The sequence below is a fragment of the Papilio machaon genome, chromosome 17 (genome assembly GCF_912999745.1).
Source record: "Papilio machaon chromosome 17, ilPapMach1.1, whole genome shotgun sequence".
Classification (NCBI taxonomy): Eukaryota; Metazoa; Arthropoda; class Insecta; order Lepidoptera; family Papilionidae; genus Papilio; species Papilio machaon.
This window is the reverse complement of record NC_060002.1, coordinates 1,340,032-1,354,709: the sequence shown is the minus strand read 5'-3', so window position 1 is coordinate 1,354,709 and position 14,678 is coordinate 1,340,032. Positions and strand designations below refer to the sequence as shown.

Sequence of the window (14,678 nt, the reverse complement as noted above, 5' to 3'; positions counted from 1 at the left end):
AACAAACAACATAAAGCCTATCTTGCCATGTGATAATCTTGAAGAAAAAATCGAAAGAGTTACAAGTTCAATTTAAAACACTCATAGTGATAAAATCATTGGGGGATGTTAAAATTGAGAAGGAAAATTACTTACTCAATATCAGGTGCATCTACAAATTTTCAAGTAATAATATTGATTATAAGAAATTATATAATAAGTACTAGCTGTCGCCCGCGACTCCGTTCGCGCGCAGTTAAAAAAAACTAAATGGGGGGGGGGTATGAAAAAAGATGTTGGCCGATTCTCAGATCTACTCAATATGCTCACAAAATTTCATGAGAATCGGTCAAGCCATTTCGGAGGAGTTTGATCACAAACACAACGACACGAGAATTTTATATATTAGATATAAAAGTAAATAGTACCCTGCAATATGACGCAAATACTTAAAATATTGTTATTAGAGATTATGAGAATGAATGTTATTTGAAGGTCGAAAATAACGAAACATTCAGTTTGATAAGATTAATCTAATAAAATTTTCACAATAAACAGTTCGATTGGAAAAAAGCTCGTAGCTCTTTGTTATGGTAAAGAAAAGAAAATAATTTGCTAAAAGAGTTGTGATAATTAATTGAAGAACTCAGTGACTATAAAATAGATTTAATTTTAACAGTATATCTTACGTCCACAATCGAAGTTTCTTAATAAATGATATGCGATCGCATACAGCTTCATTAGGTTAAACGTAGGATTTATGATCATCTAAATACGGAAGACGTCGCATAAATCCCGTAAACCCACTAACGTCAGACCCAGCTCGTCAGACTCTCACACGACGAATGTAAATCAGTTGCGAGTATATTCAATTTAAAGAGTAGCACCGACCTTTAGTTAAAATAAAAATCAGGTATTTTGTCAGCCACTATTATAAGTGTGAAGTACGAAGCGATATTCCCATAAAAATTGACGATGTCAATTGTTGGTAACCACGGTGACCAATTAGGTTTAAAATAAATTGGTTTGGCTATGTGGTCTTCCGAACCAAACCGCACTGGGCCAACGTGGTTGATTATGGCATAGGCTCCGAGCTATTCGCTGGGCACATGTACATATAAGCTGAGAACATTGAGGTCTCCTTAACTGATCACGTCTGGTTGGAAGTTTTCTCAAAGATAAGGGAATCGTTTGGCATGCATGTAATGTGCATAGCTATTAAATTTTCTTATGACTATTACTTGAAAATTTATATCATACATTACAGGATTCCAGGTATCCCAACATATGTTTATATCCTTAGATACATCTGTTGGTATTTAGATTTTTATCAACATTTTATAAATGCATCTAACATCGCGGAAATTGATGCAACAATCCTCATATAATAGTGCATGACTCATCTCAACTTAGATCCCACGGCCACGTGCTGCGAATTACAACGCGTCGTCCGTCCGTTACACCGTAACCACTTCGTTCGTTCGCATCTATATTACTATGAATTATCCCGTTGGTAGAGTCTCCAGTGCTGGTCTGAGCATGGGACGATATATCATACAAAGTCCGTTAAGTCTACGTAGTCCATGTTCCAATTCTATTTAATGTTATTTCATAGTTAAGACGCTTGAAGGAATTCTTGCAATTGCTCTTTTTGTCAGTGTTATTGATCTATGAAGGGATCTATTAAATAACTGATTTATTGGATGCTTTTTTATTGATTCAGGCTATCAATGACCTGTTACGTTATTCATAACGGGGCTAACTGTGAGTTACTGAGACCAAAATCTCTGTATAAAACAGATCGTCATCCCTGTCATTTTCTTTGTCAAAACTGAGATACTATGTTTTAAACGGAGATTTTGGTCTCAAAAACCCACGGTAAGTGATATCAAATATTCAAAACGTAGGGAATAATAATAAATAGATTGAATCCGTTCCGTGTAATGCACGATATTTTTATTAATGGTCTCTAGTTGTCTTTTCTAAAAGATTACGGAGAAATTTAAGTGTTATACTTAGATAAAAAAGTAATCCTCCCTTCAAGTATATTACACTACGCACATATCGCGTGATATAAGCTTAGTAAAAAACAATATCGGAACAATAACAACAATTATAAACGTAAAGCAACAAGTTGCAGATGGCGACAAGTGGGCGTCAGTTGTATCGCGTATTGTCGAGGCGTCACAATGTAGCAAGGAAAACGGGGTGCAGACAATACCCCTCTCGTCAACATGTATTCAACTCTATTATAATTTTATGACAGTTGTGTGGTGCCCAAATATAACCAGATGCTAACAATGCGTGTAATTTATTTCTATGGGCTGTTTGGGTTGGATCTGTACCATTTTTTACATACAATTGTTCATCTAATGGGCAAGTCCTTAGGGAGACGTTAGGTAGTATGGGAAAGACTGTGTTTACAGCTATCCACGAAAATAATGTTTTAACGAGGCTTTGATGCATATTTTATATTCGCCTTAATATGTCTTCTTCTTGGTATTGTATCTAAATACTATCTGTATTCTTTACAATTTAGGATTATCATGCAATCTTTTAGAAGTGAGTTTTAGCCAGATGAAATCTTAACAGACAAGACAACAGACACTTGTAAGTTCTGTCTTCTATAGCCAATAATGTTAAACCGAAATAAATTATAAAAATTATAAAAAAAATTGGTGATTGTAGAATTGTGGTGGATGAAATTATGTTAATAAATACCAAGTTAACAACTTGTATGAATATTGAAGACATTCTATGAGTCTCTGTGTAGCTTTTAGATATGTTCAAAGTATTAGCTTTGGAATATCCACTAGTCAATTTGTTGTACGTCTGAACGTGCATGCTGGTTACCGTTACTGCTGATGAGGACTCGTGTGCGATTTCCCTCGTCCATCGATCACACGGCTACGTGCAGTGCTGTATCATGCTTATTGAATTACAAAATAATTGAAATATTAAAACATGATGCTCCAAAGGACATTTCAAACGAATATAGAAAATTAGTAAGAAATTACGATAGAGATTTCGTAGCTGGTTTTCCCAACAATTCATATTGAATGTAATAGGATGTCTACGCAGCGGTCACTTCGTTATTTTGGTAAATTTAGGTGGCTGCTTGCTCTTTTGCCACCTTATACCATAAAAAAACAAAATTTGTTTAAAGCATTTTATTTTTATACCATCAGTGACGTTTTCTAGAAATAAAACATAGACGAAATAGGTCAAGTGACTTCATACAAATAGTGGCTTGAATCGAGCGGCTGGCAAGTAAGTACAAATTGTTAAATCTACAATGATTTGAAGTTATGTAACTTAGAGGTACGTGGTCATTAATTCTACTTAGGCGCGATCCTCGTTAGAACCAACCTTGTTTACTGGCGATTCAGAGTGAGGCCAACACATCAGTGACAACAGACAGTGTGTCTCGCTGTTACACGTTTACCACTCACCGGATGCTTAGACTGTTGTTGTTAACAGGAGGAAGCGGAAACGCTAATTCTTCATTTGAGAATATTGGTAATACAATCGCAAATATTCTTGTGTTGAATTCTACTCCATCTTTTAACTATTTTAGTGGAAATATGAATGGAATCTGTAAGTAATTTATTTACATACTTCCTAAAAATTAAAAAATGGTTCAAATTTGGTAAATACTATCTTAAATCTATGGATACACAGCATCTCCCGTATGGTCTAGTGGCTAGGATACCTGGCTCTCACCCAGGAGGCTCGGGTTCGATTCCCGGTACGGGAAATTCATTTTTTTTGAAGAACTACATATTTTCGTAGTAACACTTCTACAGATATTATAAATAAGCTATTAATGATAATAAGTATTAATTATTAGAAAATCTACTCTTCAACTAGCATAAGGTGTAATAAAAATGACTGACGACTGAAGTAAGTGAACTGAGTGAATGATGCAACGATGCGTTTTAAAATAATTTCTTCCGCTACGCTTCCCGCTTCTTACGTTAATGTATCTTAAGCCTTTGATCAATTGCTCCACTATATGCAAATCCTGGCTTGTGACAAGATAACGTATTTTTAGAAGTCGAACATTTCTCTTGTTACAGTGAGATTTGTTAGTAGCTCTATTTCCTAGACAATACGATATTTATGGACTGAATTATTTTTAATTAACCACAACTTATTACTTATCTGTGTTTTTACTTCATTTTATCAATCTTGGCAGTTATATAAGTTATCTCAATGTACATAAAGGCGTCCATTTTGGATGAGATATGTATATTCGAGTTAATAACATATACATCTCCACTGAGGGGCTCGGAGCCTACCTTAAGTTAGGGGTGACTAGGCCCATCAACCATGCTGGCCCAGTGCGGGTTGGTTGACTTCACGAGTATCTTTGAATGTCTTCTCAGATATGTGCAGGTTTCCTTCTATTCATGTTATTATTTTTTCCTTCACCGTAAGAAATAGGTATATATTATATATCATCGTAAATATATCGCCTTAAAACAAGAAACTTTGTTAACTTTCTTCGCAATTGCAAAATGTTTAAAGTCATTTGGGACATTATGGTTTGTCTAATGGCGTTTAACGTTGTTTAAACGTTAAAATATAGTGTAACATTTCACAACTTGTAAATCACCGAGCACGTATAGTTTTGTGTATTAATGCAATGACACGTAATTGTGACCATCTATGAAAGACATATCTTACAGAGACACAGTGACTAGTCATAGGGTATAATAATACAGTATGACCACTATGGACAATTTAAGAACCATCAACTTCTTGATACCTTTTATATTATTCACGTGATATTTCATTTTTTTTAAATTGGACCTTGTTGGACCAAAATATTGGAGAAATGAGGCACTGGATACACTCAAAAAGAAAATTTTCTTGCAAAGGTGCAGAGATCTTTTGTCCACGCATGCCCTAGCACTCGTATTCCAGAACCGTTTTTATTAACTGTTAGCACCTGAATGCGTTGGACAATAGTTCTTACTTTTGCTTACCGCAGATTATACTCGTCAACTGAATCGCCGCACGAAGTATTTTACATCGACCAATCATTTTGTTATCATTCGAGGAGTCTCAACATACGGGCTAACCACCAATGAAAAATATAACAGCCGAGTTATTGACTAATGAAATTGCGCTCTTAGTTTTATTTGACATCACAAAAAAAAAATTAAGATTCTGTTTTTGTTATTTTTTTTGTTGATTGAATGTAACATTGTATAACCTGTGACAAAGACATTCGTGAGAACACACACAGGTGCGCACAGTCACGCGCGTTAACGAAACGCGAACGCCCGCCATCACACACCTACGCGTGTTTACCTTAACACTTATCTTGTACTCATCAATTTTATTGCGGCCATATGTGGTCTGTACATTCATTCAATGTGCGACTGAAACCTTTAGAACTGAAAATCTATAAATTAATTATTATTTCACAAACTGAAATTACTTTTTAATGAATAAATCTATGGCTCCGGCAAATAAAGGCCAATGTGCAAATTTACAACTTTACAGTAGATGCTCTCAAAGTTTCAACCATGTAAGAAAAGTTGCCGCATACGCCCTTTTAATTTAGCAAAAGAACACATATTTACACCTGTAAATGTATATTTGTGTTTAGTGCATGTTATTAACTAAACCAAGACGTAGCTTTTAACATAAAAAAGTAAAAGTCATCAATTTGTTACTTTGGCCCTTATACATAAGACGTCGAAAGATGGTACGCGGTTACTAACTGCAGAGAACATCTTTTTGGAAACCTTCATGTTATACTGGGACAGAAATGCTGACGCTTGCAATGTGTTCCAATGAAGTTCTCACTTCCTTATACTTATTTCTGTTATAAAGTCTTCAATAATTCAATTAAGACTTTGTTAGCAATTATCAAATTAAATCTCTTCACAAATGGAGATTTAAATGATAAACAATGGTGTCAAAAGTGATTTTATCACTTCGATAAATATGATGCGGTCCTGCTACCTTCGGCAGTATTGCCGCCTGTTTAATTTTTCAATATGTCACATCCCTACTGTCACAAATCGATTAAAAAACAACATAATAACATTCATACAGTATTTAACAATGACCCTCATTATAAAACCTTAACAAGACATTCGTATAACGAAAATATCAATATATCAATGATACGAAGTAATCTGTAACAAATATACTTCGCGGAGAGCTTTTATAAGAGAACCTTTAATAAATTAAGCATCACAGAGGCTTGAGTAATGAGCCAGGAATTTACTGTGATCGTGATCACAGTCTTTGTGTGGAGCAAAAATAAACCGCAAAACACAACTCTCAGGTAGAAAGTAACACGATCACATCATCGTCATCGCCATCACGATTGAAAAAAGGAAAAGCTTATTTCCATCAAAAGTTATTATAAAATTAGGAATGGTATGTTTTTTATTTACTTATTTCTATAGTATCTTTTTATGTACCTAATTAATGTAAAGTAAGATTGTATTTATTTTTTAAATTGTATTTTTACTAATACATGTACCTAAGATATGTTTACTCTCTTCTCTTCTGGCTTTCTCTCTGGTTATAATTTTTCTCTGTTCGTATACGTTAGGATAAAATCTGTTCAGTTTTCAATCTCTACTTCAACACATTAAAAGATCCTTACAAAAAAAAATATATATTTAGGTGCATTATGAGAACGAAGTATAAAACTTGTGTGATCAGATTCAAGTGGCCGTGTTATTTCTTCCTATCGAAATCAAGTCTGAATGTAACAAAACTCTACGTCAGACGTTTTAATTAAGGCTGGGAGGGGTCGCAGTGGCAGGGCGGCGGAGGGGGGATTATCTCGAGTTAATTCGGCAGAAGATAGAACGTCAGCAATCCTCTTTTTTTTAGACTCGCTGCCTTATTTAGGCGATATTTTAAAAAGGGTTGCTTTATTTACATGCATATCATTGTCCTTGATTGTAAAGGTTTCGAATATTTATTTTTATACTGTGTAGATTCATCTAATAATATCTACGTAGTTGATGTTAGTTGTAGAATGGCTTAAAAATTAAATCCGCTCTTTGTTATGTTACCTAGAATAATACAAAGTACGGACAAATAATAAGTACACTAAAACGGTTTATTAGATTTATTTTCAGTGGTAATTTAGAAGTATGCAATTTAAGTTTTTCATCATCGAAATGGGAAGGAAATAAATTTCCTCGACTGTTCGTATTAAGTGAATTCTAAAGTGGTTTTGTGTCTATCTAAAAAGTGGATAGAAATTACCATAGCCATGTTTATATCCAAAAATGAATGCACAAGTGCTTAATCATCAGAGGCTCTCTCTCCACATTATTTACACTTTAACATTTGTGCATCAAAAAGCCGCGTTACCATTAATAACTCGCCTTAACACGGACGAGCGAATTTTATTTTCAATACCTCAATACAAACATTTCTCATATATCTCACAGCGGGAATTCGCAACAACGCCGAAAAAATCACTAACGCTAAGAAAAAGCATATGTAGAATTACTCAACAAGCAATATTGACACTTATTTCTATTGCGATAGTGGTTATAGTTGATTAAATAATTCTGAATGATTATTTTGACAAATAGCAAGTTACCGCAGTCAGTATCGACGCTTTATAATGAGGTTAAGCCAGCTTAGGTCAGACGGGATAGTAACGGGATGTAAATTTGTATTTGCAAGTCGATATATTTTGATTTGCTAATCTTCTTAGATCTTATCGATTATCGATAAATTATGTTTACTGTAAACACTAACGGTAGCTTGTAAACTCTTTGTGGAATGTAGTAAATCACAAATATTGTGAGCTCATTTCTAAACTTAGGTTTTCATTTAATTTCACTAGCTAAGGAAAATGGCCGTGATCAATAGCCGCGGATATAAAGACGCTAGCAAGATGGCTGCTCACTGTGGACGCCCGCTTCACCACTACGGGGACTTAGTATGATAAGTCAAGTAAGCGGAAACAAATAACGATGTAACAATACACTGATAACCTTAAACGAGGTTTAGGCTAAGCGTCATCTGCGCCACGCCACCCCAAACCCAGTGAAGCATCCAGAAGTAATTGCATCTTCAAGACAAACAGTGACTACTCAGTCACAAAAAAACATAAAGAACTTTCGACTTATTTTATTGAGAGCCAGTGAGTTATTATGATTTCCAAGATTACTGCTAGGGACCATGTAATTATTAACTTAAAATATAAACTTTTTGAAAGAGTAATGACTCCATGAAAAAAAAAACATATGAACATCGATTTCGATTTTTAAAATGTCCAATTCGATTTTCAAAATGTTGTAACCGATTTATAAAAGTCAAAACCATAAATCACTAACTATTATAAATGTGCAAACAAATTGTAACACGAGTAAATAACTCGGTCGAAATACAGTTCAATTGAATTTATTTGAACTAAAAATAGTTATGTATCATGACATAACTGGTGACACAGATCCGCCGTCAGTACCGGCCGGTTATCAACTCGCCCATTGACCAATTTTCAGATTGTGTCACTCATTATTTATTAATAAAACCTGTTATCGGACACTAATACAATAAACATAGATACGGACAACTAAATGTAACATTTACAAAAAGCAATTAAGTCACTATTTTGATTCCCCTATAAAAACAATAATTTTAAATCGAATCCGTCCGCGCGGAATTAAAAAAATTTACAAGCAGCCTATGAGTTCTTCCAGACTATGATCTACATCTATGCCACATTTCATCAAGATCACTTGAGTCGTTCTGGAGATACGAGTACCTTCAAATAAACATCCATCCATCCATCCATCTAAACATTTATAATATCAGTAAGATAGTAAGATACGCAAAGAACATTTATTTATCAGAATTTTAAATATTAGGCTATATTTAGTGATAATTTAGCTTTACACTGGCAAAAGAATGATCTGAGATCCGCCCTATAAGAAAAGAAAAGTATCAAAATATATACAGTATCATGAAAGTTCCCAACACTGCAGACTCTTGCCTTTCAAAGCCTTTTTTTAATATACTAATACAAGATATTTTGTATAAATAATTAAAACATTTGCAAATCCAGTCGATAAATTCTTACTGCGTCCAAAGACTTCCCTAACATCTAATTAACGAAGGGAATTATTTGATTTTCTTTTACAGTTAATTCTGGAAGGCATGAGATAGCCAGGCGAGTTGGAACATCGCGAGCGTAATTACTACGGTTTGCTTCGGTTAATAGGATCTGCAGGCCGGTATAAAGACTCGACTGCACGCAAGACCGTACAAGATACATGTAAAGGTCAAAGGAATAAGGTGCTTGACTCGGGATGGACCAAGGTTTACTGACTGATGATTATATATGGTTGATTTTACTTTAGTATTCTAGTATTTTCTATTTTCCTTCTATTTCATTTATTTTCTTAATCTTATAAAAATACTATTTTTTGCCTGCGACTTGGTCCGTTCGGAATTGAAAGAAACATAGTCGATAGTAGTACTGTGTTACGTTTTAGATTACGTTCTTTATTTGTGCCAAATTTCAATAAGATATGTCGAGCGGTTGCAGAGTTGTCGAGTAAATATATAAATCAAACGGATGGGGATCAACCGTGTACATTATAAGGATCATAGGTAGCCTATGTGTTCTTCCAAACTGTATTCTATATCTACATCAAATTTCATTAAGATCCGTGCAACCGTTCTAGAGATATACCTAGTAAAGCCTAGTACCTAGTAAGAAGCGAGCGTATCACCTTCTCAAAGGCCGGCAACGCATCTGCGATTCCTCTGGTATTGCAGATGTCCATGGGCATCGATGAACACCTTGATGTTCCAGCTGTTCGTTTGCCCCTTCTCTTATAAAAAAAAAAAACAACCAAACAATCGCATTTATAATATTAGTATCTGCACAAAGAAACAAAGTCTGATTGAAAATTTTGCATATTAAAATCTAATTAGTTAAAGATTAATTATACTAAATGGTTCATGTTTTCAAAATGAAAATTACTTCATTAAAATACATTTTTGCATCCAATTTATGACAAAAAAAATCTTCATATGTTGTCAAAAAAGACCAATTCTCACGTTCACTACATTAAACGTTAGTTAATTCAAATAACTTTTAGTACAACATCGAATGTCATCTAACATTCATGCTTGAACTGGAACGGGTCAGAGTTTTTTTTTATTTCACTAATCGTGGTTCATTTACCTTATAATTACATATGTTCCAAACTGGAATACTAATAATGACCGTGTTTATGAGCTAAGTTGTATTAAAACTGATTATTATCTTTTAAGTTCCTTAACGTATTCGTAGAACGTCTAGTGTAGTTAAAAAGAGAGACAGCAATTAATAGCGGTATGAAAATACCTTGAAGACAAACATTCCAAATTCAAATTGAATTTTGTTGTTTTATTGTTATTTAATGTTTTTTCTGGCCAGTGTTACACCCACGTTGTTATTTTATGAATAGTCATTGTTGAATCAATATATTGCCATCTCTACGTTTAACAATAAGAATGAAAGGGACTACAATATGTTTTTTTATAGGTAGCAGTGGGAACTTTTGGTAGAATATAGTAGGTGTTGGCATGAGCATTTTGGATAATGTTTTATAACTCGTTGAACTTCATTTATAGCAATTTGTTGAGAGTGTTAACACTTGAAGACACTTAAACGTCAATTTTGTCAGTTTAAATTATCTTTATGGTCTTTGTTAATAATTGGTTGTTAACCTAGTACAACATACGAAGTGAAATGCGTCAATTCTCACAACACAAAAAATTGTCTCTTAAACATGTCTCGGTTATGAAAACTTGAATTATATCACGACCAAATATGGGCAAAGATTTGGAGTTTGATAATTTTAAGCTCTTAAGAACAATATTATAAAAATTTATTGGCGGGAAAATAGTTAAATCTAGAGTTTTTTAGAAAAATTTACTAACTAAAATTCAAGTTACGAATCTTAAAACGCTAATAAAGGCATTTACTCATTAGTGATTTTTATATATGAAATTATTTTAGTTTCAGTTTCTAGTGTGAACTAACCTTTATCTATGCGCGACTAGTTCGCGACCCCGACTTGCCCAGCATTAGCTCCTTTTCCGTTACTTGGGGGATTGCACGATCCGGCAACAGGAAATTACATGAATAAATTGTTGCCGACGCGAATCAAACCGACTAATTTATTAACGGAGGATGTGGGCAATTCTTAGTCACAGATCTCGGTTTCTTCTTAAGCTTTCTTGATTAATTTAGATCAGTCGGACGAAGACTTATTCAGTATAAATACGTTGAGTTACCGATGTTTATTGCAAGAAGATTTTCTTATGGAATATTTTATCAAATGTACTTTTCGAAGCTTATATAAAAAAAGTCATGTTAGTAACACAATTTATAACTGAAATATGCTGAACCGATTTGGCTGAACATTGTTGTATAGATGGCTTAGAACCAGAAAACGGACGTAGGCTTTTTATCCCGTTTCTTTTTTTGTTTTAATTGCATACAGTCGGTGTCGTGTACAAAAGTTAGTACAGCATTTTACCTTTTTTTAGGCTATTAAACTAATATTAACACAATTTTATTATTTGTATATATGAGATTAGCAGTGGATTTTCCCGATTAAAATAATATTTTTGCGTTAATATCGGCACGCGCCGCGACTTCCGTCCGATAAAGTCTTCCGTAGTCTCTCTCGCTATGGTTTAACCCAGAAACGTTTTATTTTATTTAAAAATAGTTTGATCAAAAAATTGTATTTTAAATCGCTTTTTTTTTCTCTTTTTCTTTTTGACGTTTGGGACCGCACATCGGGCTATAGTAATCGCTAACCCCGAAGAAGTGTCTTAAAATTGTCGGTGTCAAAAAGGGACGTAGGTGTAGGAACACCTGAGATATTTCGTTTTTGCCTAGATTAATAATTATCCTTGTCAAGTATTAAATTTATTACAAGTTTAATACAAGTGGTCGCCCGCGACTCTGTTCCAAGGAAAAACAACATGTAGCCTATGTTTCCTTCCAGACTGTATTCTACATTTATGCCTAATTTCAGCGAGATCTATTTAGCAGTTCTGGAGATACATTCTAACAAACATCCATCCATCCATTTAAACATTCATACAGAGGAATGTTTTGATAGTCTGTTTGCATTTTATAGGCTCCGAAAATACTGAACAGATTAGAAAAATTCTTTCACTCTTTTGTGACATTTTTAATTCCGTGCGGACGAAGTCGCAAACGACAGCTAGTTTGAAAATAATCTATGTGCTTAAATTACCTCGTTATATCTATGCTCAGTTAAAACATTTTAGAATTCTACGAACATTAAGCGCGGTACAGTTAAAAATAAAACAACAAAATATGTTGGGCGTTTTAAATCAGTAGTCCTTGGCGAGAGTATTTAGTTCGTATGATAAGAGACTTGTGGTATAAAATGATATAAATGTTTTATATGTTACAACACATTACGACTGTTGAATGGTGTGTCGCAATCAACATGTGTGGTTACAGTTCAAGCGGAAAGTCGAAAATAAATAAATTTAGAAATAAATAATTTATGTTGAGGAATATAAATTAACAGTTGTCGATAGTTTCTTACGCAGAGTTAAGATTATTGTGGTTTATTCTTTGTACATGTATTCATATCTTACTAATATTATAAATGCGAATGTTTAGATGAATGGATGAATAGTTGTTTGTTTGAAGATAACACTAAACGGTTCAACGGATTTCAATGAAATTTAGCATAAATATAGAACATAGTCTGGAAGAACATAACCTACTTTTTTAAAAAAAGAAGTGAACAGTCATTTAAACTTGTTGATCTTTAACTGTAAGTTTAATTATATATTAACTAGCTTTTACCCGCGACTCCGTCCGCGCGGAATTAAAAAAATAGAAAACGGGGTAAAAATTATCCTATGTCCGTTTCCTGGTTCTAAGCTACCTGCCCACCAATTTTCAGTCAAATCGATTAAGCCGTTCTTGAGTTATAAATAGTGTAACTAACACGACTTTCTTTTATATAATACTAGCTTTTACCCGCGACTCCGTCCGCGCGGAATAAAAAATAGAAAATGGGGTAAAAATTATCCTATGTCCGTTTCCTGGTTCTAAGCTACCACCTGCCCACCAATTTTCAGCCAAATCGATTCAGCCGATCTTGAGTTATAAATAGTGTAACTAACACGACTTTCTTTTATATATATAGATATAGATAAGATAGATGACAGCAATTGGAATTGAAACTCTGAGGATAAGTTCGATTGCCAACTAGTGTATTTTCGCGCATGGATAAAGTATTCAAGCATTAAAGGCAATGTAATCGTCGGTGTATATTTTCAAATACGCTGTTACTAGCGCCCCACAACGTTATACAATCTAACTTCAGTCACTAATGGTTTTTACTGTTAATCATAATGTCCGATGCAATAAAATTATCGTCGTTTTTACAGACAAAAAAACCACAACACCTTTGAATTATCTGTGACGTTTATTACGAGTGAAAAAGTACGTATGTAAGACAATGTTAACACACAAGAGTTGTGTGATTTTTATAGAGGTGCGAGTGTTTTTGTGTAGTTGAGCCGATGATGGGACATTGTGTTTGCACATTCGATGTTTTACGTCGCAAAAACTGCATCGAGTCCCGGCTAGAGAATAACTGAGTTATGGGAGGAAGACTTTTTGCTATATCTGTACTAACAATGTATGAATGCTCATTATTTACCTTATTACCTTTAATGTAACCAACAAAGTAGTCAATACGCTGATGTGAAACTAACGCCATCTATATTTTGACTATAACCTCCATTTTTAGCCGACTTCAAAAAGAAGGAGGTTATCAATTCGACTGTATTTTTTTTTATGTGTGTTACCGCGAAACTCCACCCCTTTTGGTTAGATTTTGATAAAAAATATTTTATTCGAAAGGAAGTGCTTGCAGATAGGTCCCATTTTTTTTTTAAATAACTAGAAGACTAGTAGATTTTATACACGTATAAATCAGAGAGAATCGTCATCTCTCTGTCCTTGTCCCACTTACGTAAGGTCGGCGCACCAGATTTTCATCCTCCATATTGATCTATCTTCCGTCATCTCAGTCGTCATTCCCTTCTTAACCATGTCACCTTTTACATAATCCATCCATAAAATACTTTCATCACTAGTTAGTTTCACACTGAAGCGATCTTTAAATAGAAATAAACTGTAACAGCTTTAATATTTAAAAGTCTTGTCACAAAAAGTCATAACAATTTCTATTGTTACCCAATACCGGATACATACACTTCGATGTTAATTTAACTGTCAATTTAGGCAAAACTGTCCGCCGACAATACGTAGGTTGGAGCACGCATTAGGCACTAATGCTTTCGATAACATCTTACATGGAGATATCGAAAGTCTAAAAAAAAATCTTCAATATAAAGCCTTTTACAAACGTACCGACGTAGATTTAAAAAAATAAAAACATTTGTGGCTTCCAAATAATTCATGATTTTAATTAACCAACAAATTATTCATCAAAATTTACATCTACGTGGAAATGTAACTGGCAGGTTATAATCTTTTCTTAAACATAACACACATAAAAAAAATACAGTCGAATTGATAACCTCCTTTTTTTAAGTCGGCTAAAAAGACAAATTCACTAATCAATATTCCATTACGAAGTATAATTTTTTTTCTCAATCCCCTAAGATTTATTTTA

At 33.9% G+C, this 14,678-nt stretch overlaps 1 non-coding gene across 1 annotated transcript; it reads left to right on the top strand.

Moving 5' to 3' along the window:
- The first annotated feature begins 3,664 nt into the window (after positions 1–3,664).
- Trnae-cuc lies at positions 3,665–3,736 on the top strand. The gene has a single exon. It is a non-coding gene; the product is annotated as a tRNA-Glu (tRNA).
- The last annotated feature ends 10,942 nt before the right edge of the window (positions 3,737–14,678 follow it).